This window comes from Taudactylus pleione, unplaced genomic scaffold (genome assembly GCF_031769625.1).
Source record: "Taudactylus pleione unplaced genomic scaffold, aTauple2 ptg000392l, whole genome shotgun sequence".
NCBI classification, from domain to species: domain Eukaryota; kingdom Metazoa; phylum Chordata; class Amphibia; order Anura; family Myobatrachidae; genus Taudactylus; species Taudactylus pleione.
In genome coordinates this window covers 1,051,920-1,077,663 of record NW_028284793.1, presented here as the reverse complement: position 1 = coordinate 1,077,663, position 25,744 = coordinate 1,051,920, and positions in this window count along the sequence as shown.

Sequence of the window (25,744 nt, the reverse complement as noted above, 5' to 3'; positions counted from 1 at the left end):
GGGAAGTTCCAATTTATAAGTTACTGGACTGATTATCTTAAGGACACGATATGGCCCAGTAAAACGTGGGGCGAGTTTCATGGACAGTACTCTTAACCGAATATTCTTGGAGGACAACCAAACCCTGTCCCCAACTCTCAACAGTGGAACAGCCAAACATCTCCTGTCCGCAAATTTCTTGTAATTTTTTGAAGATTGCTTTAATAATTTATGAATTTTACTCCACAAAACTGAAAAGGATTGGATATCTTGGTTTACAGCCAGAACATCCATAGATGGAAGCTTTTGGAAATCTGGAGCTCGTGGGTGTCTACCAAAAACCGTAAAAAATGGAGTGGATTTAGAGGAAGAATGGTACTTAAAATTATGAGAAAACTCTGCCCAGGGTAGGAGGTCCACCCAATCATCCTGGGAGGATGACACAAAGAGCCTAATGAAGGTCACCAGCTCTTGATTGACCCTTTCTGTTTGACCATTCGACTGTGGGTGGTAGGCCGAGGAAAGGTTCAGTTTGATTCCACAAGTATTACATAGGGCTCTCTAGAATTTGGCTATAAATTGAATACCTCGATCAGAGACAATTTCCTTTGGGAGACCGTGTAATCTGAAGATGTCTCGAATAAAAATTTTTGCTAATTGAGGGGCTGAAGGAAGGCCAACCAGCGGGATAAAGTGTGCTATTTTAGAAAAGCGATCCATGACCACCCATACCGTGTTATGCCCCTTGCACCGAGGTAATTCAGAAATAAAATCCATTGAGATGTGGGTCCATGGAGCAGCTGGGATAGATAAGGGATGTAGAGGACCAACCATCTTTCTACGTGGAGTCTTATGTTGGGCGTATTTAATACAGGACAGGACAAACTCCCTGACATCCTTCTTCATGGTAGGCCACCAGTAAGATTGAAGTAAGAACTGGTAGGTTTTGGTGATTCCAGTGTGACCTGCGAACAAGGATGCATGAGCCCAAACCAGTAGTTTTTTGCATACATTAGGAGGTACAAAATTTTTTCCAGGTGGTAGAGACACTACTTGAGTAGGAGCAAACACAATTGGGTCAAAAATGGAACGAACTTGAGAACACTCCTCCTCCTCCAACTTAGTCATAAAGGGCGAGATAATGCATCAGCTTTTTTGTTCAACACATCTGGATGAAACTGAAGTTTTAAATTAAACCTAGAAAAGAAAAGTGACCATCGTGCCTGCCTGGCATTCAACCGGTGTGCAGTTTGCAGATAGATCAGATTCTTATGGTCTGTAATAATCGTGACAGGAAATTTAGCCCCTTCAAGAAGATACCGCCATTCCTCCAAGGCTAAACGCATAGCTAAAAGTTCTTGGTTGCCTATAATATAATTCCTTTCTGCAGGAGAAAATTTACGGGAGAAAAATCCACAGGGATGAGTCTTCCCATCTTCAGCAGTCTGAGATAATACCGCCCCTACTCCATCAGAGGATGCGATGCGTCCACCTCCACAATGAATGGTTTGTCTGTTTGAGGCTGGCAGAGGATTGGAGCTCTAGAAAAGGCATTTTTTAGGTTTTCAAAGGCTTGTACTGCTGGAACAGACCATTTAGAAGGATTGGCTCCTTTCCTTGTGAGGGAGGTAATGGGTGCTACCAGCGTAGAAAAGTGTGGAATAAATCTCCTATAATAGTTTGCGAATCCTAAGAAGCGCTGAGTACCTTTTAAAGAAGTAGGCAGGGGCCACTCAGAGATTGCTTTTAGTTTATCAGGATCCATCTGGAGACTCCTCCCGGAGATTATATGACCCCAAAAAGGTACCGAAGTTTGATTAAACATATATTTGGATAGTTTTCCAAAGAGGTGATGAACACGAAGGCAGGACAATACCTCCCGTACATGAAGACGATGGCTCTGTAAATCTCTGGAAAAAATTAAGATGTCATCGAGATAAATCACAACAAATTTATGAAGAATATCCTGGAAGACTTCGTTGACATAACCTTGAAAAATAGCTTGTGCATTGCAAAGACCGAAGGGCATTACAAGGTACTCGAAGTACCCATCTCTGGTATTGAACACGGTCTTCCACTCGTCCCCAGCTTTAATTCGAATCAAATTATATGCGCCACATAGATCCAGCTTGGTGAAGACCTGAGCCCCTTGGACTTTGTCAAAAAGTTCTGAAATTAAAGGTAAGGGCTACCGATTATTTATGGTCATTTGATTTAAGCCTCGGTAATCTATGCAAGGAAGGAGTCCTCCATCCTTTTTCCCTACAAAAAAGAAACCTGCCCCTGCAGGAGAAGAAGAGGGCCAAATTAATCCTTTAGCAAGGTTTTCCTTAATGTATTCTTCCATGGCCGCGGTCTCTGGCATGGACAAGGGGTAAACACGGCCACGTGGAGGACTTTTCCCGGGAAGTAAATCGATAGCGCAATCCCATGGTCGATGCGGAGGAAGTTCATCTGCGGCTTGTTCACAGAATATGTCAGCAAACTCTTGATAAGCCTCGAGCAACCCCGGCTGGGGGGGGTGTCTAGGAAACTCAGGACGGAGGAACTTCTTAGCTGAGTTGGAAACCGTTGCTTGGTTACATACTGGAATGACCTTGGTCAAACAATTTTGAAAACAATGTGAGCCCCAGGATAGGATTTGCATAGCATCCCAGTTGAAGACAGGATTGTGTTTTTTCAACCAGGGCAATCCTAATACCAGCTCATAGGAAGATTCGGGTAATACAAAAAATTCCAGCATTTTCTGATGTAAGCATCCAACTCGGACAGTCACAGGATAAGAGACCGAAGAAATGGGTAGCCCCACCAGAGTTTTACCATCTAGACCGGACAGTAATAATTTATTAGGTAGGGGAACGACTGGAGCACCCAAAGTGTGAATCAATTTTTCTGCAATAAAATTACCAGCTGCTCCTGAATCAATTAAAGCATGGACCTTTCTTGTCCTGGACTTATGGGAAAGCGACACTGCTAGAAGACTTTCTGATAATTGGGATGGCTTGAGAATGACCCCCAACTGAATGCTCCCTACTTCAGTCAGGGTCTCGCATTTCCCGCAAGTAGAGGACAATTCTTCAGAATGTGGTTAGGTGCGGCACAATAAATACACAATTTATTTTGGAAGCATCTATTGCGCTCTGCCGGGGTGAGTTTGGTTCTATTGACCTGCATCGGTTCCTCTTCACTAGCTGAGGTGGGCATAGGCGGATTGGCAGCAGAAGAATGAGCTTGTAGACGTTCACCTCTTCCCCTACTAGCCCACCTTTCCCGGTGACGAAGGTCAATTTTGATGCAGAGAGAGATAACATCAGCGAAGGATTCTGGCAAATCTCTGGAGGCGAGTTCATCCTTCATCCTCTCAGAGAGTCCATGAAGGAAGGTCACTTTAAGAGCTTCCTCATTCCATTTTAATTCCGATGCCAGGGTCTGAAACTGACTACATACTGCCCTACGGATCGTGTGCCCTGACACACATGGAGAAGATCAGAAGATGCAGATGCAGAACGGCCTGGCTCATCAAAAATTCTCTTAAATGCTAAAACGAATACCTCGTAAGTAGATACGATGGGGTCGGCCCGTTCCCATAGAGGGGAGTCCCAGTCTAATGCTGCTCATGTTAACAGTGATATCACATATGCCACTTTCACCCGAGATGTGGGAAAATTCTGGGGGAAGGCATTCAAATTGGATCTCACATTGGTTGATGAATCCGCTGCACTGCCTGGGATCACCGTCAAACCTTTCCGGAGTAGCTAACTGGAGTTGGGGTTTGGGGGTAGGAGCCACCAGTGGAGGAACTGATGGAGATGGTGCAGGAGCTGCAGCCGGAGGAGCCGGAAGAAGACTAGAAGCCAACGTGGTTTGAATAGAAACCAGTTGCCTCGAGAGCTCCTGTAAATACTGAGCCACTTGTTGTTGGGCCGCCTCTTGGTTGTCCATCTGAGAGGTCAACTCTTGTAGTGACCCAGTACCTGCAGCCTCCATTGGGCCTGAACAAACCGTCACGTCTGAGACTGGAGTAGGAGACATGGTGGGCCTAGGTTGTGGGAGGAAGCGGAGATGAGGGGCCTGGATATATGTTCTCCTCATCCACAGGTCTTGAGTGTTGGCGAGACATGGGCAAAGGTGCGGAATCTAATCCACAGGATGGTGTTCGCCAGTGACCCCTCCAATTGGGATTTGGGCTTAGCTGCACCCCGTGAGCAGGTCGCGGTCCTTTGACCAGGTACCCAAGCCCTGCAGAAATAGAGGCACAACACCCGTGGCCCAGAGAGGTTAAGCCTGGATAGGCACTAGCAATACCCTAACCGTACAGTAACTATACCTTGACACGTAGATCAAATATCAATAAGAAATTCAAGTGGAGAGAGACTCACGGTTACTTGAGATATCACCAGAGATAGAAGGCACACAGGTAGGGATGGTGTACACTGCTGCACGGATATTCACCAGAGATGGGAGGCACACAGGTAGAGATGGTATATACTGCTGCACGGATATTCACCAGAGACGGGAGGCACACAGGTAGAGATGGTATACACTGATGCACGGATATTCACCAGAGATGGGAGGCACACATCTAGATATGGTATACACTGCTGCACGGATGTTCACTAGAGACGGGAGGCACACAGGTAGAAATGGTAATACTGCTGCTGTAAGGAAGGTTAGGAACCTGGACCGGGAACTCACTAAGGCACGCTAGGAGACAACCATTGTTCAGGCAACTTCCTGTAACCTGTGGAATAGTTATATACCCAGGGGAACCCTTTGATAGATGCACAGCATCAGCTGATCACTCACCTATCCTGGGAAGAAGATACTGTCACATGGGCCGACTGTCATGGTGGCGCCCATGTCCGGAATTGCGATGCCAGACACCAGCCCACCAGGAAGCCACTGCATGCAGGGGGAATGCTCAGCTTCTCCCCCGCTACCGCACCTGCTGCCCGACCACCCAGGATGACAGGGGAAGCCGGCAGCGTGGTAAGCGGGAGCCGATCCCCGGCTGAGCCCTGACAACACCCCTTTCCCTATGTGATAATGACGGAGCTCAATGCCTAAAGCTGGGTACACACCTGGCCGACAGGCAACCTATATAATGATTGGTAAGTGCATATGCACTTAACTATCATCCTCTCAATGCGTGTGGCCAGCAAAACCATTTGAATATGCCCACTCACATCATAATAAATGGCTGCTATTGCAACATATTTCTTTGTTGGCAGGTTGGTCATATAGCCAGCCAAATGAAACTATATATCTGCTCTTTACAGTATATCATCATCGGCAATGCTGCCGGGCTGAACAGATATGTCTGTGAATTAAGCCCTTCACATATTGGACCTCATTCAGAGGCGGTAGTTAGTTGCAAGCAGTCACACTGAATCAGGGCGGCCGCTTGCATCTTGAATGAGCGCCTCCTTGTCAATCGCTAAGCTGTGGGTTAACACCCACAGCTCTAGCGACTGACATGGGTGATGGTCGTGATGGTCTTGATGACCAGACCCTAAGGTTGGGTCTTGGCACTCGTAAGCCCCAGTGAGCTTCCTGCCTACTGACATCAGCAATGATGTCAGTGGGGCCGCCCCCAAACGGCAAGTGTTCCGGCGGGAACGCCTCTGTTTGGGCAGGCATGCCCCCTGCCCGCCTCCCAAATGTGGCAAGCTGTCACTCACCATCGACAGCTCGCCCCCTTTGTTGCGAGACCCCTAGCGACGGAGCATCCATCGCTAGCCGGGTCTCGTGCATGCACATGATGGAGCCGGCTCCGTCGTGCGCATGCCCAGTGGGGCAACATCGAGTCGGTTGCGAGCGCTCAGCGCTTGCGACCGACTCTAAATGACCCCCATTGTGTGCACACACATACCAATGCACAATCAATATATAATTCATTGCTCAAATGAATGATATATCTTTCTGGTGTGTACCTAGCAGAAGAGTGTGTAAGTTGCAGTGAAGTGAACCATCTTTACATACAATGGGGGCATCTTTCACCCACTGTATTTTTTTATTGACATTTTTATTTTATTATTTGCGTAAAAATATACAAAAAACCCCACAAAATATGTCACTTTTCAATGTCCTGTGGTCTAGCACAATCAAAACAAAGAACAGAATAAAACATAAACCAGCCATACTTTATAGCACAATGCTGGACATACGTGGTATAAGACATCCTACACTATACATAATGTACTGCTCTACTCATTCATTACTTAAATGATAAAAATTTCAACAAAGATCAATGGGTGTGTAATGTGATAAATGGATAGAAGGTTAGAGAGGGTAAACCACAGGCCCAAAGCTTATATGGGGAGGGTGCCTAAATAAGACAAGATATAATCAACATAAAAACATTTCACAAAAGCAGTGTGAGGGAATTACAGGCCCACCACTTTATTATAAAATCAGACATATTTGGTGGAAAGGGGAGAAAGAGTGAGGTTTACACCTCTTCCTCAGGTCTCTTAATGGTGGAATATTATCTTACCATAGCTGGCTGTGGATCAGCCTTTGATAGTTCTGGATAGACAACTTCTTCCTTTCAGAATGAGGCGATTCCTGGAAAGCCACAAAGCATCCTTAATCAAACTTGCCTACACTCCTGGAAGTCGCAGGAGGCTCCCGATTATTTGGGTAGCCCCATGCACTCCCGAAAGTGTAGGCAGATCTCCCACATCCCGCCCATTTCCTAGTGAAGTGGGCAGGTTGGGGAGATTTTAATAGGAATTCATGGGTCTATCGGGAGGGAGTGGGACTAAAATTATGCAAATCGCGGAATTTATCCCCATCCCATCTTCAAGGACCTGGAAATCACGGTCTCTTCCTGTGGTGGGGAGGTGCCTAATGACATCTACAGACTGGCCCCGCCCCCTGGAGATGCTTGCAGAATCTCCTCTCTGAGCTGCTCCTGGGGAGGAGTTCTGTAAAGTCAGCAAGTATGTATTTAATATAGCTCATAAGGTGCCAGTCATCCTGTATTGCACCATAAGTATGGGTGTCAAATAACAGTCATATAGTATTGAGGGGTATGAAAGGCTGTTCTTGGGCTATACTGTCTATGAGTTCATGTTCCCGGGCATTCAACAATGCCTGTGCAAAGCAACAGTCCCAAATGAAGTGTATACATGTTTTCCTTGTATAGGTGATGTGTAACTGTAGATGGGTAGATGTGTGTGTATATACAATTATATTATATATATATATATATATATATACATACATACATACACACACTGTAGTGTCGGTACTCGGGTCAATAAACCAGGTAAGTAGACAGGTAAATTATACCAACATTTCAAAGCTTTAATGCTCCATTGTCAGGGTCAAATATACCAAAGAAAGAACGCTTATATCACCAGACCATGTTGCAGTCAGCAGCGTCCGGCGTCTGGAAGACAGACACCCTCTCTGATATCATCTCCAGATGATTGTAATTGTGACAACTGCAGAAACAAAAACAAACACCATAGGCTGAGCAATAACAAATATAAGAGTCATACAGAAATAATCTAAATGGCAGACTGTCATGGAACCTAGAAGATTGAAAGTTGTTAATCCCAATGCATGCCATCAGTATTTACATCCTAGGCATAATAATGTACAAAAGTGATGACACCAACAACATAAGTACTTGCAAACCCAGGTTCTCATTGAGACCCCGGGGTGCAATCGTATCTATGAATTCTATCATACATTAAAAAAAAAAGCAGTCCAGTTAAACTTACCTATTGTATAGATGAGAGGTAAGTTTGGCTGGAAACAGGATTGATACTTCCCTATACAGTAAACCCACTGATAGGAACACTATACTACATAACAAGAGTTTTCACCCTAGACCCTTAAAATTGGGCTTATCATTCTCACAGTTTGTTTGAGCATGCAAGATTGTACAGATCAGGATGCTGCATGCTCACAAATTGATAGTATGATCATGAAATTTTTGGCCAGGGGTCAAAAGCATGCACTGGCTGTTCCACGTGAAAAGCTTCTGAAGTCCAAAGAGAATGACATTGGTACGGGTACTAGGATGCCCTGGATCAATCATTTTAATACTGCAAGTGATAATATCAGAAGTTCAGCTGAAAAAATGTGGCCTAAATTAAATCTTAGGGATACCAGTATTACTATATGCCCTGTTATGCCAGAGGCAGATATATTAGGGATTGGTTGTTTAAAACAGATGTTACCAATTAGGATAAGGAGTATACTGATCACTTTCTGAGAACCAAAAATGGGTGCATCAAGTGTTTAAATTGTTTAACATGCTGCTATTTAACTGTGGGGAATAGCTTCTGTCATCCACACAATGGTAGGATGTTCCTTATTAGACATAGAGTTAGTTGTATGACAATATTTATTGTTTATCTTTTTACCTGACCTCGTGGGCTAGGTTATGTTGGAAAGACAGACAGGACCCTTCGTGAAAGGATGGCAGTCCATCGCTATGCTATTGGGGCTGCCATTAGCTCTGGTTTTAGTGAGCAGCTGGTGGTACACCACTTTCATGAAAAGGGTCACAATCTTTCTACTTTACGCTATATCATAATTGATCATGTCCCTAAAATCCCCCATGGTGCTAATAGGTTGCAGAAATTGCTTCAGTGTGAACCTCACTGGATTCACTGGCTAGATACAATTGCACCCTAGGGTCTTAATGAGAACCTGAGTTTGCATTGTTTTCTTTAAGTACTTATGTAGTTGGTGTCATCACTTTTGTACATTATTATGCCTGGTGTCACGATCCGGTGCAAGAGTTCCTCTGTGGAGAATGGTGAGCCGGGGGGGTTGGATGGCTAGGGAAGTGACAGTCCTAGTTTCCCCAATAAAGGTCAAACCCAGGTGTTGGTGAGACCTAGCCAAAGGGGCGGAGTCTAACCCACTCGGTGGTCTTCACCAGTGAACCCTCTAATTGGGATGTGGGTTTCGCCGCACCAAGTGAGCAGGTCGCCCTCTGACTAGGTACCTGGGAGAGAAGAGGAAACAAAGATGACACTAACTAGTACACAAGAGATGAACAGAATATAGGCAATGAACTGAACACTTGAACACTGGATATGCACTGAATACTTGAACACTGGTGATGAACGGAATACTTGAACACTGGTGATGAACGGAATACTTAAACACTGGTGATGAACTTGAGAATGTAGAGATCCTAGTCGCAAGCTTGCTTGAAAACACAGGGAAATGTACTGGGAACTGCAACAAATTCAGATGCTGATTTGCACAGAGACACACAGAGAGAAGTGGACAGAGGCATGTACTTGGGATTGCTATAGATCCAGCTGAGAGCTAACTAGAAATTAGCAGGAAACCTGACACCTCAGTAACACAGGGATGCTGCAGGAGAGATAGCAGCACACTACAAGACACACAGGAAAAACAACATAAAACACTGGACTTCTGAGAGATAACTAAAGTCTCAGACTGAGAATTAGCATGGGAGCTAATACAAGAAATACTGGAGAACTGTGAGTAGGTTGAAGCAACAATCCAAAGGAAATAGCAGAGAGCAACACTTGGTGAGTATCACAACTCACTGGAACAGCAAAGTTGTACAGCAATATCCTGTTCCTGGAGTCAGACTTAAATACCCCTGGGTAGCTGATCATTGGATCAGAGGATCAGCTGAGTGACCACAGGACTACCATTGGAAGAGATTAGTCAGGTGATATGGGCCAACATGGCTGCGCACTTGCCCGGCACCCCGGAATCAAGGATGCATGCACAGAAGCCCTAGCAGACCCCAAGGAGAATACTCAGTTACCACTCACCTCCACTCCCAGCGACTGAACACCTAAGCCCAAGGACGCCAGCACAGAGGTGAGTAGCAGCCGATCGCAGGCCGCATCCTGAGACCCGGGATGTAATTACTGATGGCATGCATTGGGATTAACAACTTTCAATCTTTTAGGTTCCATTACAGTCTGTAATTTAGATTATTCATTTTGAGATAGCATTCTTTACAAATATGATAGTATGTTCTTCTACTAATCAATAATGTGTCATTGATGCTTCTATTTGATGTGTTATTGATGCTTTTGTTTCTACTAATCGATAATGTGTTATTGATGTTTCTGTTGATTCTTGTATTTGCTAATGCTCAGCCTATTGTGTTTGTTTTTGTTTATGCAATTGTCACGACAATGGTCATATGGAGATGATGTCAGAGGGGGCGTTCATCCCCCAGACGCCGGATGCCACTGACTGCAGCATGGTGTGGTGATGGTATAAGTAATGCTGCATACACACACAACGATTTTGTTACCAACGATTTTATGAACAATTTTATTAATGATTTTCTGTCAGATTATCTGTCAGTTTTTTAAAGTGTAATGAACGATTTTTTTGAACTATAAACAATTTTTGCATATTCCCTTAGCTTATTTTTAATAGTCCCGTTCATCCTCTCTACCTTGGCACTGGCTTGCGGTCGGTAGGGGGTGTGAAGTCAGCTATTAATACCCATCAGCTTACAAATATTTTGAAAAACATCACCTGTGAAATGGGTTCCCCTGTCACTCTCGATGATTTTAGGGATACCGTACCTGCATACAAATTCCTGAACTATTTTCTTAGCAGTAAATGCAGCAGTATTAGTGGCCGCTGGGTAAGCCTCAACCCAGTTAGAAAATACATCAGTGCACACTAATACATACTTAAGGTTCCTGCAGGGTGGTAATTAGATGAAATCAATTTGTATCACCTGGAAAGGTCCATCAGTCAGTGGAATGTGGTACAGTTCGGTAGGGATTGCTTTCCCTATGTTCTTTCTCAAACAGGTCAGACAGGACATTGCTATCTTCTCTGCTTGTGAAGAAAAACCTGGTGCGCACCAGTATGCCCTCACCAACTTGCACATACCCTGTTTACCCAGATGAGTCAGACCATGTGCTGCCTCAGCCAGGCTGGGGTAATATGCCTTGGGGGCTACTGGCTTACCATGTCCGTCCCTCCAGAGCCCAGAGGACTCTTGCCCACACCCCTTGGACTTCCAAATAGATTTTTCCTAAATTGAACACAAATTTTGCATCTCAATTAATTTTAGCATATCAATAGTTTGAAATGACATAATTGTTTCAGTTGGAGGAAACATTTTTAACCCTGCTGTCCATTTTGCAGCTTCGTCAGCTCTGTTGTTGCCCAGTGACACCGGGTCATCCTCACATGTGTGGGCTTTGCATTTAATTACTGCCACTGCTTTGGGCAGTTGGATTGCTTCTAAAAGATGTTTTATGTGTCAGGAATGTGCAACTGGTGTGCCTGCTGCTGTCATAAAATTTCTCAGACACCATAGATCCCCAAAATCATGGACCACCCCGAATGCGTACCTCGAGTCAGTGTAAATGTTAGCAGATTTGCCTGCTGCCAGTTCACATGCTCTAGTCAGTGCTACCAACTCTGCCACCTGGGCTGAGTGAGGAGGACCGAGAGGTTTAGCTTCTATGGCGTCTGTGTCATTTACAACAGCATAACCTGTACATAACTCACCTGTGTCTGGTTGTCTATGACAACTCCCATCCGTATAAAAAGTTACATCCACATTCTCTAAAGGTGTGTCATGTATGTAAGGTTTAGCAGTAAAGGTCTGATTCAGATATCTCATACAATCGTGCATATCATTATGTCTGCCGAACTCACCTCCCGCCAGCAACTCCTCTCATTCTACCCTTTGTACATCATGTTGTACATATGGTAGGTATGTCGCTGGATACATCCTCACTTTTACTCACCAATAAAGCGATAGCTGCTACACTTCTCAAACAGGTGGGGAGTGATCTTGCTACCATGTCCAATTAGGTACTGTAGTATGCTACGGGCCTACTGGCATCACCATGTTTTTGTGTAAGGACACCTGCAGCACAACCATCGGCTTCCGTACAATACAAATCAAAAGGTTTTTCATAATCAGGTATTCCCAATGCAGGAGCTCTTGTCAGACTATCCTTAAGATTGAGGAAAGCCTGTTATGATTCCTCTGTGTGTATGACACGATCGGGCTTTGAGGAAGAGACTAATTCCTGTAAAGAAATAGAAAAACCTGGTATCCACATTCTACAGTATCCACACATTCCCAAGAAGGTACGAATTTGCTGTTGATTCTGCGGCAGTGTCATGTTTTGTATGGCCTGGATTCTATCTGTTGTAAGGTGTCGTAACTCCTGGGTTAGGCAGTGTCCCAAATATTTTACTCTGGATTGGCACGGCTGTAGTTTGTCATTAGCCACCTTGTGTCCTGTTTGTGAGAGATGAAGTAACAAAAGTTTAGTATCATTCAAACATGACATAAACGAGTCAGAACATAGCAATAAATTGTCCACATATTGAATTAGAACAGATCCATTGGCAGGTTGAAAAGATTGTAAACAGTCGTGCAATGCCAGGGAGAAGATACTGGGGCTGTCTATAAAACCTTGGGGTAATCATGTCCATGTGTATTGTAAACCTCTGTATGTAAATGCGAATAGATACTGACAGTCAGGATGGAGAGGCACAGAGAAGAAAGCTGAACTGAGTTCAATGACAGTGAAATGGATTGCATTTGGTGGGATTTGCATCAAAATGACAAATGGATTCGGCACTACGGGGAATTGGCTCTCTACTACCTTATTAACACCTCTAAGGTCTTGTACCAGCCTATAACCCCTCCCACCACTCTTCTTCACTGGAAAGATGGGACTGTTGGCTACACTAGCTGTACAAACTAAAATTCCCTGTTGCAATAATCGCTCAATTATTGGAAAAAACCCTAGTTCTACCTCCTGCTTTAGTGGGTACTGGGAATTTTTGGAGCTTGCCTTCCGCTTTTTAAATTTACCATTACTGGGCTTATGTTTGCCATTAATCCAGTGTCCTGTCCATCTTTAGTCCAAAGGGAATCTGGAATTAGGGACAACATTTCATCTACTTGTGATGGAGTTTCATTTAAAATGGTAGAGTGATACATTATCCTTTGAGGAGTATCTAACATATCCCGCACCTCGTATACCATTCTCTCTGGGATATCTAAAAATACACCATCAGGGGTGCAATATATAACACATCCCATCTTACATAACAAGTCTCTGCCCAGTAGGTTAGTAGGAGCCGCAGCAGCCAGGAGAAAAGAATGCCTGGTATGCAACGGCCCAATAGTAACCTCTGTGGACTTTGTTAAAGGATAATGTTCCACTTTACCTGTTACACCCATTGTTGGTACTGTCTCGTTGGTCACCTGCAAATTAACAGGAGATTTTATCACCGACCTGGTCTCCCCTGTGTCTACAAGAAAAGGATATTCAGTACCAGCTACATCAACCATCATGACCGGTTCTTCCCTAGTACTTCACGTTAACCTGACCATCTGTAGACTACAGGTATGACCTGACCCCTAGCGTTGGCTACCATTCTCAAATAAAGCATTTACGGCTACAATTGAAGCTGGTGCCTGCTGAACATTTGCTGGCCTCTGTGCATATCCCTTATGGGGATATCTAGGTCTTCCCTTATGTGAGATCCCTACTCCTTTTACTGTACAGTTTCTACTTAAGTGTCCTGTTTGTTTACAGTTAAAACATGTTCGTGTTTCGGGTGAAGACATGTGGTGTTGTGGGGTTTGCGCAGAGGGCAAAGGTGGTGGATATGGGTAAGGATAGGGAGGGTAAGGGTATTGTGGGGGATAAGAGGTTGGTGGATAGCCTGGGACCTGTGGTTGCATCGGGTTAGTGGGATAGAGTTGTGTTTGTTGTTGAGTGGGGTTAGTGAGAGCACATACTTGTTCAGAAGTGAGTGTGTGTGCAAGTGCAAGTGTGTCTGTTGGCTGTGGTGTTACCGTCATTCCCTCCAGAGCTTGTATACTGACAGCCATTAGTTTTTCGCTCTGGGCTTCTCTCTTTTTGGAGATGTTTTTATCATGTTCAATAGCGGTTTCTATGAGGGTATCTATTGTAAGTCCCCGCCATCCAGGCTGTGAGGTCTGAACCCGAGTTTTTAAACTCTCTTTCAGACCGTCCACAAGTACCGTAACTATCATTCCCCTGTGGTGAGTGCTTTCTTTAATATCTTCTGTCCCAGTGTACTGGGTGATAGCCTGCAGAGCCCGATCGCAGAAATCTTCTGCAGTCTCACTCTCTTTTTGTTTAATGGTGAAAATTTTGTTCCAGTTAACTACTACGGGAAAATATATACCCAATTGAGTTACAATGCGGGAAATGTTACCTTGGTTTACTTGGTCTGTTAAGGGAACGTCACCATCCAATACACAATCCGTGATAAATTTTGTCACGTCGGTATTGCATGGCAGACAGGCCCTTAACACCACATGCCAATCTTTATTAGTGGACTCATGTGAACTACCCAAATTTCTCAAAAATCTTTGACATTTGGCTAATTCCTTTTTGGGATCGGGGAAATCATTTATGATGGAATTTAGTTCTGCTCTTGTCCAAGGACAATGCATTACTACTTCCCTCGTGGGCACTATACCGTTTGCGTCTGCATTTCCATTTGGAACAGTTATTGTACGAATGGGATGCAGACCGGTAGCACTGCTACCTTTGACCTGGTTACCTGGCTGGGGGTTAAGCCTGCTGCTGCTGCATATGGTATGAACAACTTCCTCTTCGGGTGTAGAGGTCACTAACACTTCCCTTGCTGTTACCGATGGAGATGGCGGCACCACTCGTGATTGTGGTGATGCAGCATCTATCATCTGCACAGCATGGGAAATGGCAGACATTACAATAGGCTTATCATCCGCATCATGAACATTTTCTTTATAGTTGCTTAAGAGAGGGTACAAGTTGCTTGTTACATTTTTATGGGTATTTTTGGTTACTGTACTTGCACCTCCATCCACATAAGGTGGGGGAGGTGAGCGTGAACTGCTGGCAATACTCTCCACGACGCTACCTTGTCGCACGTGCGCGCCATTTTGCGGCTCGCCCGTATTGCAATTTAGCGTCGCGGATGTATTTTCTGACAATGTGCTCGCGACGCTAGTTTGCACATTGTTAAGCCACGCATCCCCTTCATGCTGCCACAGTTTTAAACATTCAAAATTTTTTACCTTTTTCTCTAGGGAGCGCATCAAACTGATGTGATCTCGAACATTGTCTAACACATTTTTATCAAAACTACCAATTCTGGGAAACGGTCTAACACTCTTTCTCGTCATATTAAACCATAAATCACAATACCTTATTGCATAAGTACTGTACTTAGTATGCATAATACGACGGGCCGATCCGATCGGCGCCTCCATTAGCAGCACATCATTACCTAACATCTCTACTGTTTGCGTGGCTCCCATTCTGAGACAACTCCTATGCTTTTCAATAAAGATTTAAACCGGTGAAAGACAATCAAGACACTTTCACTTACCTGTGGACGATTTAAGTCGGCGGCGCCCACACACCTGGCTAAGATTTAGTAAGGCAACTTCCACACCTGGATAAGATTTGAAAAAGGCAACTTCCACACCTGGATAAGATTTAGTAAGGCAACTTCCACACCTATGAGAGTTTGTAAGTCGGCTACTCTCACGCACCTTTCTACAACAAAGACAACATGTACACCTGCTACTGTGTATAGAACGGTAAAGATGCTTACCGAGCAGCTAGACTAACCCTTGCACCTAGCCTTTAAGGATCATACGATACCCTTAACTTTGTTCAACAAATATTCACTGTTACACACTTTTTTCCTGCGCAGAAAAATACACGTTAACCCAGATATTGGTAATAGAAAAAAATTAAAACCTCAATGGCTTTGTTCAAACACATGGCAGCACAACCGGAAGTACGTATACGCTATTGTGCGACCAGCCGCATACACAATAATGCGACTACCCCACAACCGTTTAATGGCTTTCTAACTGCGTATGCAAAAGTGCGTCTTTGTTATGCGCAAACCTGTGACTTAGCCGCGTACTCAGTACTGCGACACCCCTTTGAATGTAAGGTTCTATCAACATAGGAAAACAAACTTTTTCCTCTCTTGTCTCTGGATTCTAGTCAGCTCCCTTGATTCACACGGAGATGGATAGCGATTTTTCAGCACAAAGCATGTGGCCACTCCACCCTTTGCTGAAATATCGATGACCGTATGTACCGTGTGAGCAGGTAAGTGACTTCACTACGAGCCCCCAACTAACGATACTGGATCAGAACCTCTATACACACCTTCCTATACCTTCTAATGTCCTGCCTATACCTTCTAATGTTCTGCCTATACCTTCTAAGGATGACGCTAATTTGCGTACGCAGTCACACCATAAATAAAGACTTAGATGTGGAATCTGTGGTTCCAAAGCACAAGTTCAGGTAAAAGTTCAGACAGTTACAAGCAATTGATCAAGACACAAGTACAGTATACATACGCAGGTGCTTCCGGAACCAGAGATAGGCTTCAGCAAGAGACCCCTCGTCATTCAGCATTCAGCATGAAGACCGAGAATCAGCATTCGTGCACTCATATTTATACCCCCCCAGAATAAACAGGACAAAAGGGATGTCTGTTGCTGATATCATTGGTTCTCAGGGGTGAAGCATCTGCTACAGCACATTTAACAGGCTGGTTCAAACAGACTCTCCCTGCCTCTAACAGCTGGGGGTCTTCCTCTTCATGCCTCCGTCAGCATCCTAACAGTTGTTTCTAAAATATACATTTTGTTGCTTGTAGGCTCTGCGATCCATAACTCGGGAATGCATGATGCGATCTCCCCAGCGACAACACTGGAATACTGTGAAAAGAGTACGCATCAGTACAACTCCAAACACAACTGGTTTAGCATGTATAATATCTTAGTTATCAAATATCTTTATTTCTTAGCATTTAAACTAACTGAACCTACTTAAATCATACACTTTAAAGCTTATTGAACCTTATGTGTGAATGTGTAATGTGTGGGTATTGTGGGTTTGATATAAGGACGCTACTTAACTTGGGGCAGATGCGTGCGCATAAAGCTAATAAAACAGCGGTTTCATACAAAGTCCTATGCATTCGCTAATATGCGACTAGTTAACAGCGCTATTGTATGTATTAATGTGCGTATGGGAAATGATGAAAAATGCAATCGCATGGTGCTATTAGTATTATCGCCACATGTACTAAAATGTGAGTTTACCTAAAATGGCGCTTAGGCGGCCATTCGCAAAATGGCGTCTTGCGATCTCATTTTCAAGATGGCGTCTTGCGGCCATTCGCAAGATGGCGTCGCTGCGATTAAATTTTAAACTGAACTTGTCTCAGCCAATTATTCAGCTTCGACAAGAGCCACAGACTAACACATCTATGACATATTGCTTGCAATGTTCTATATACAGTCATTTTATTTTTATTACTATTTTCATAGTAACAGAAAGAGAGAAATATACTTTTTATCTGAGTTATGCTAAAGTTACAAGGTAGCTGATCTGTCTATTACATTGGAAAATTACAAAGCTTCATAATATAAGGATTAGGTCCCAATCTTAAAAAGAAATAAATAAGTGAAGCCAAATGTGAGGTTAATCAGCTGAAAACAGTATCACATAGTTATTTGAATCTCCTGCTGAGTTTATAATTATCCTTTACTCCATCATTACAGATATCTTGCAGCTGATTATTTAAGTCAACAATGCCTCAGGGATGCTTTAAGGTAAGGAGACTGGTATGAAATTAATTTACAGCAATCATTTATTTTCTGCACATGTGCATATTTATAGTATACAAATTAAAATGTCAAGTAAACAACAATATTCTTAAATCTGTGTCAACAAATACAATAAAATGTTATTCCTATATTTATAAAATGCTAAAGTCTGCTACTTTCAAGTAACATTCATCAGAGGAAAGTCTCTAGAGAGCATGATTCCAAGCATCTGTTTATTAAGGGCTTGATTCAGAGATAGATGGATTTTCAGAGCTGCACACAAGCAGCTGTACAAATCCGTCCATCTCAGATGTAAATGCAGAAGATGTAAATGCAGACAGTTCCTCGCTGCGTTAGCGATCCCAGCACTGCGACCAATGTTGCAGGCTGGGATTACCATCGCTCCTTTGGTCAAACTGCGGGAGCTGAAGCTTCCTGCAGCCTGGCCGGTACATGGACATGCAAGAGGCCAGGAATCTGCGACACGCCTCTGTTTCTGGGAAAGCTGATCAGGCACAGCACTGCCCCGCCCCCCAAATGCCACAACATGTCCATCATGCTGTGGTTTGGGGAGGGTCTGTGAGCGAGATTGCAGGACCTGTTCTGCACATGCACAGAACAGGTCCTGCACAGGTGCTGACCCCTAACCATTGGAGATGTGCGTTCATCTGAGGATGAATGTACATCTCTGCATCAGGCCCTAAGTCAATAGTTTGTTAATGACCACAAAGATAATGATGAATTACAAAACCATAATTAACAAAAATATTTATAACAGCAGCCATATTTTTAAAATACACAATTGTCAACTTTTATTGTTTTTTTTTTACCCAGGTATCTCCCTGTTCTGTTTGATGGTGTTTAAAGTGAGTGTGACTGACACAGAGGAATAGATTTACTAAAACTTAAAAAAAAGTAGAAGTAGAGTAGTGATGCTAACCATAGAACCAATTCAAATCCAAGGCTAGGAAATACAGGAGACAATGAAAGGCAGTCAGCTCTGGACGCCAGCCCTGAAGAGGATATACTGACCTCCACCATTGCTCTAGGGTCTCTGGGCCTGATTCAGACCCACTCGCTAGACATTAGCATGCCCACTATGTCTTGGTGTGCAATCGCGGTATGTATGTAGATTCCCACCAGCTTGTCATAAGATGCCCACTTTCCCTTAGTAATACACATCATCTCCAAGAAGTGTATTAAACAATCAGTAACATCGAGTTACATAGGACCCATACGCAGCATTTCTGGCTGACCATACTCTACCGCAAGCACTGCGAGTGCTTCTGTGTGTAATTCAGCCATGTCACGTGTATTATAACGCTGCGTCTTAATTATTCACGCCTCTGAAATGGCGTTAAGATGCACAGACACACCTATGTTGACACCAACACCCCCCGTTTCCATCTACCAACCCCTGTCACCACCCACAAATGGCTCATCCTGTCACTCATTCTAGCAAGGGGTCTGTGTACAAGGGGCAATCATGTTGCATCTTATACGCATGCACAGATTGCAAATATCAGCAGGCTGCATGCAAATGCATCCTAGCAAGTGGGTCTGAATTGTGCCCTCTGCCCCAGAGCGGGAATAAGCAAGAAACTAAGGGGTCCTCCCTCTCCCAGGGCACCCATCCTGGGGTCTGGTCTCTAGGGATGGATCTCCAGGAAGGATACTACATCAATGTACATAAAAGTTGCAGGGCAGAGGCAATAGTGCATAGGCCCTACCTTCTTGGGTAGGGAAGTCCCTCTGCCTTTGGCAACAGCTGGAAGATTATCTTCTGGCAGCCAACCAGTGTGTGTTTCTGAATGAGTGCATTGTCTGCAACCATGTCTGATAATGCACAATGTGGTATGGTCACAAGCAATGTGACCACACCAGGCTAGTGGTTAATGGTATCAACAGAGTGCTCCTCTGAACTGAGATTAAGAGATTAATCCCTTCAACTGGCATTAATGCAAAACTTCTGCCATTTTCTATTTAAGATATCAATTGGGTTGCTGCACTCAGATGAGATTTTCCTTCTATGTCATTCAGTCTATGAGCTTTTTAGTAATTCTGCCTTTCCTATCATAATCCAGAGATTGACTGAACAGTGGGCTATATCCTTCAACGGAGCAAGGAATATCCTAAATCCTTCAGCATGTAAATTGACCATACTGTACATTTGACAGATGTCAAGGTGGGTGGCCTTTCAGAGGTCTATCAGAGTTTTTGGAAATAAGATGATGTACTTTCCCCTCATTAGTCCTATGACTGTACTATAGACCTGATTCCTAAATTAAAATTATTTAGGGGGTATTTCTGTCTGCCCAAGATGGAAGGTCTGTTGAAGAATACTGTACATGGAAGAGAGCCTCAAAAAACTATTTTTTTGTACTTCTATATAGCCATTTGGAGCAGGGCTCTTTTTATATGGGCAAGAAAGATCTCAGGCCTTATATTGTTTATAGAGCCTTAAATAAAAGTACTATAAAAACAGTGTTCACTACCTCTAATCCCAGATCATTTTGATCAGCTAAAGGGAGCATCATATTCTCTAAAATTGATCTTTGTGAAGTATATAATTTAAGAGAGAGATGATGATGAAAGGAAGACCACTTTTAGTACTCTTACAGGTCCCTGAATCTACAAAACCTCAGTGACATGACAAGCATCATGGTGATGTTTGTCTAGTGTCACATTATTATTATTATTATTATTATTATTATTATTATTATTATTATTATTATTATTATTATTATTATCATTTATTTATATGGCACCACAAGTGTTCTGCAGTGCCTTACAAAGTACATAGACAAAAAAGTAACCATTGACTTACAATACAATACAATACAATACAGGACATGGATAAACATTGCTATATTAGTGACCTTGATGCCCAAATAAGCAGCCAAGTGTTAGTTGCCCTAGTGGGGAGTAAGAGATAAATTAAATTGCAGTTGGGAGAAGCACAGGAGGGTAGAGGCATAAACTCAAAAAGAATATTCTGTTTGCCAAGTTGGAAAAGGGTAGCATGAAGTGCTGCAGGTTATTTTCCTTGTATATATAATCTCAGCCAAAGGATTCATAGTAGACTCTAATAAGGTACAGACAATCCAAGAATTGGTTCTTTTAGAGAATTAAAAATACATAGTATTGCTTTATACACTCCACTATCATTGTGGCACATGTAAGAGATCTAACTACGAAATGGGCTGGTCCCAATAATTGGTCTAAGGAAGACTTACACCTTTAAGGATCTCAAGAAAGCATTTCATATTTTTGCCAACTCCTTTTGTGCCATCCAGTAAGACATTGTTAGATCTTAGAAGAAACCTACTGTATCTGAACAGTTGCAACTGTCTCGACAACTGTTGCAACTGGGACTCCTCATGAAAGACTGTTTGTTCCCAAGGAGGTGAGCTATTCTCAGTTAAGCCCATAGTAGTAAAACTTCATGACATCCCAATGTCTCCAAAACATTTTCTGTTCTGTCCCAGACTGCATGTTGTCCACACATCTGTCAGGACACCAGAGATTTATTTATGTGTTGTCCAATATGTGCCAGCAGTAAACCCTACAAAAAGTGGTAATAAGGATCTCTTATGCCATTGTCCAACCCAGCCAAACCATGGTTCCACATATCGATCAACTGAACTGTGGAATTACTCTCTTCCTATGGCTATCATACCATCCAGGTTCAGTAAAATGGTTCATTTTGACCCTTTGACTGGTCAAACAACTTGCCAAGTTATTCATTAGATATGTGTACAGACCCCACAGCATTCATTCTGTTATTCTCCCTGGCAAGGGCACTCTTTTTGTTCTCTCCTGGGGAGTTCTTTAAATTGCTGTTTGACTTATCGATGGGTAGATGGAGTGTGTAAATCAAAGCCTGGATACTACTGTTTGTCATAGTTCTCAGAAAGATTAGTCCAAAACACTTCCTTGGGTGGTGTTTGCCTACAATAATATCACTCATCCATCATTTGGATCTTCCCCCTGATTCTGCATTTTTGGTTCCTATCCTACAACGTGTTCTTTTGATAATCAACAGTTTTTGCCAGCAGGTGACTTAGGGATCTCTGTATGCTTTAAACATACTTGTAAGAATAGTTTTTGCTAACTTTAAGGTTGGAGACAGAGTCTAACTCTTAACTCATAACATCAACCTTATGCAAAGGGGCCTATGTATATTTGTCCATTCATGGTAACTAAAAAATGGAGTCCATGTAATTTCCAGTTGGATTAACCTGTTTCTTTAAAAAGTATTAGGACATTTCATTGTTCTTTATTTAAGCCATATTTGTTTAATCCAAGTTTATTTCAAGAACTCCTTGGCATCCCTCTGCTGTTTTTGTGAATGCTCAGCCTGAATATGAAGTGTTGGAGACCTTAGACTATAAGAAAATTTTAACACAAATGAAGTACTTGGGGCCTGATTCAGCAAGGAACGCACGGATGCAGACACACGCACCTGGCCGTTGCAAGAAAATGCTAATGCACGGCAATCACAGCACAAAGATGAAGACGCCCAGCACTACATAATGCCACCCCCTTTACCCTCACCGCTAACATCCGTACTGAGGCACAAGGCTGAGAAAACATCGGGAACATTGAGTAACATCGTATCGGCACGCAGACTAAAAGTACCCCTGACCCTGCCGCAGGAGTTGAGAGACATCCTGCATGCAGAGGAATGCCAGGCTGCGTCCGGCATCTCAGTGGCTAATTTATGCTTGCCCCTTTAATGAGGTGTGAACGCACTGGCAAGCCTGCGTTTGACCGACCACTCCCCATATCCATCCACAAACAGCGCTTCCTGTCAATCACCCTAGTGTGTATGTGTGAGCATGTGCTAGGGAATATAGATTGTAAGCTCCACTGGGGCAGGGACTGATGTAAAAGGCCAAAATATTCTACATAAAGCACAATATGTGTGTGCTATATAAATAACTTTTTAACAGTAATAATAATCCTCATAAGTTTACGAAGATCTTTCACAAAGATGTTTTTTGAAACCACACTTGACCCCTCCTCCTAGGTACATTGCATGACCATCTGCATTGTGCTGAATCTGCTGTTACTCCATTGTTTGAGTCCTGATGATGACCTGACCTGATCATTTGATATTGCTACCCGCTGGATTCATGGCCTCAGCTAATATACTGGTTATTCTTCTGTTTGCTGCCTGCCCTGAACCAGGTCTCTGACCCACTTATTTTTCCATTTACTGCCTGCTATGACCTCGGACTGTTACTGACCATACTGCTTCTTTCTTGCCCTGACAATATTTTTCTATGCAAGTTTTCTGAATATAGTTTTAAGTGGAAGATTACATAATAAAGGCCAATTGTCGCCAAATTGAGCTTTCAGTGCATGGTGCAGCTGTAAGTATTTATAGAATGCCTATTTTATATCTCAAATTCATTTTTAAATTATTCAAATTACATTAATTGGTTGTTATTATTATTTAGCTGACCATTTGCGATCGTTGCTAACTGTAACCAAGTGTTGTCCTTACCAAATTTGGTGAATTTAATAAATGTTGTATTAATGCATATACAGTACGTGTACAGTATGTGGGTCAGTACCTATTCCACCAAATAGCTTACTGTATGTGCAATCTTTGAAACTTCTATCAAGGCAGTAGTCCTTGACACTTTACCTCCTAAAACTGTTTTCAAAGGTTTATGTAATCATTTGGGGCCTGATTCAGCAGCGATTGCAAATGCAACTACGTATGCAGATCGAGCATTAGCCATTGCACATGCGAATAAGCTGCACTGCACACGCGCTGTGATTGCACTAAGACTACACATGCACAGACGAATCCATCGCAGAGTGAGTGACATGCTGTGATTGTTTGGGGGTGGTGACGGGGGAGTGGTTGGAAAAATGCAGGCGTGCCTGTCCATTTGAATGCCGTTGCTTGGGCATGAATAAATTATCCACTGTGATTGCATACACGGCTTCAAAGCCCACTGCCAGTGAACAGACTTGCAGAGTGTGCGGCAGGTCAGACCTGGTGTAAATGCTGCATGAGTGGTCGACAATGGTCTACAATGTTTGTCGAAGGTACTGTTGATTATGCAGAAGAGCAACAGTGGATGGATATGAGAAAGCAAAGGTGGGCATCTTTATGCCAGCTGAGCTTTGGCAAGCATTAACATATTTTCGCAGCTGCGTTCAAGTCTGTTCACAGTGCCGGCTCCCTCACTGTGTCAGGAGCCAAGTGCTGCACGTAATGCTACAGTGCAGCACCCGGCTCCAGTCACTGAGGAGGAGTCGGCACTTTGGTGTCACCACTAGCTGTGATTGCTGCAGAATCAGACCCTTGGTCTGCACATGCAAGAAGTGACTTAGAGTTTCCACTGATGAGACACCAGCCCATTCTTTTAAATTTGTCATTTTGAGCAACTAGACAGTATAATTTTAAATAATGAGGCCTACTTCCCCCCATGTTTTTGGTCCTACATAAAGTATTGCATACTGTACATTAAAATAGTCTTGTAATTGGAATACAGTAAAATTGACAATCCAGCTAGAACCTCATTGTTGTTAGGTTAGATCCATAATTAATTATTTAAGCAAATCATTGAACTAAATATTTTTTGAGCCAGTATCTCAAATTAATTTCCACACTATCATAAAGGGTCTTCTTTCATCTCTAGTTACTGTTTTAGCTTCAATATGGTATTTCAGAACTACATCTGTCTTTGTAAAACTTTGCTTGTCAGCTTTTTGATACACAAGCATCTTCGGTAAACGCTAATTGCCAGATTTTACTTTAAGTACGGAAATTTTTTTTATGATCAACCCATAACTAATTTAACAAGAACCCATCAAAGAGCATTAATATACAGATGATCCTGGCCTTACATGTGTAATATACAAAGTGAACGGACTGCCGTTACTTAAGGTTTTTCTTCTTTCAAAGCTATAGCACTTTCATTAATTATTGATAATGGAAATTAAAATTTAAAATGAAGGCACAAGATCAAAACTGTATCATAGCTATACGAGGGCAAGAATAAGCCTTTGGATTTGAAAGAACCAATGCCTTAATGTCATATATTGCTCTTTTAAAGAGATATAAATTAAAATTAATTTTGTCTACAAAAATTATTATTTTCCTAAATAAAAATTTTGTTTTTAAGATACTTCTTTAATCTTAGGCTATGTACTGGTGTGCTAAAAAATAAAACAGATTCCTGTATAAATATCTGATATTGATAAAAGGAGAAACAGATTCATCCACCCATCATATTCTGTTTAACAGTAGAGTTTGTTTACCAAATACAAATGATTAAAGGGACATTCTTCAATATTTAATGCTGGCCATACTTCTATGGCCCCGATTTCCCATTCTGCTGATCCGATTCGCTGAATGGCTATCAAAAATGCCAATCCGTGGACATTTATTATCGGTGATCGGTCGGTGGATCAGGGTATAGCAGCATGTTAAAAATCTCTGACTCACCGATCCCGATCATTTTGTGGTCAGCATCGGTAAATCGAGGATTTCCAAAATGTTGGATTTTTCTGATTCTCCAGCATCGGCAGACTGGGGAATTGGGGCAATCCATTGCATATGAATGGGCCCCTACAATGTAGCAAATGCTTCATTAAAAAGTATGTATCTACTTGAACATTGGATAAGAAAACAAAATAGCAACATCCATTGCAGTTTACAACATATAAACTTTTTGTATATTCACTAAAATATTTGACTAAATAAACAAAATAAAGTACAAATAAACCATATAAAGCATGTTTATTTGTTATTTAATATTATGACTACTTTTTTATCACATCACACATATACTTATTTCAAAGACAGTTATAGCTTTGCAGTTGAAATCTGGCAAAAGTGATTTTACTTTGCACTCCATTTATAATATTTAATTATGTCTTATAAAATAGTAAGTAATAAAGAGAAAATTAAAGCTCAGTGTGCTAAAAAAAAATTAATGTACTAGGACTAATCATTTATTGGTAAATGAAGTAAAAAATCATCCTAATATATTTAGAAAAATAGTTTCTTTTCATTTACTCAAAAGTGACTATTGCAAATGACTGCTTTAATATTTTTATTTTTGAAGCTTCATCTATATAATTTTCATGTAATTTGGTTATTAATAGCTAGCGGTG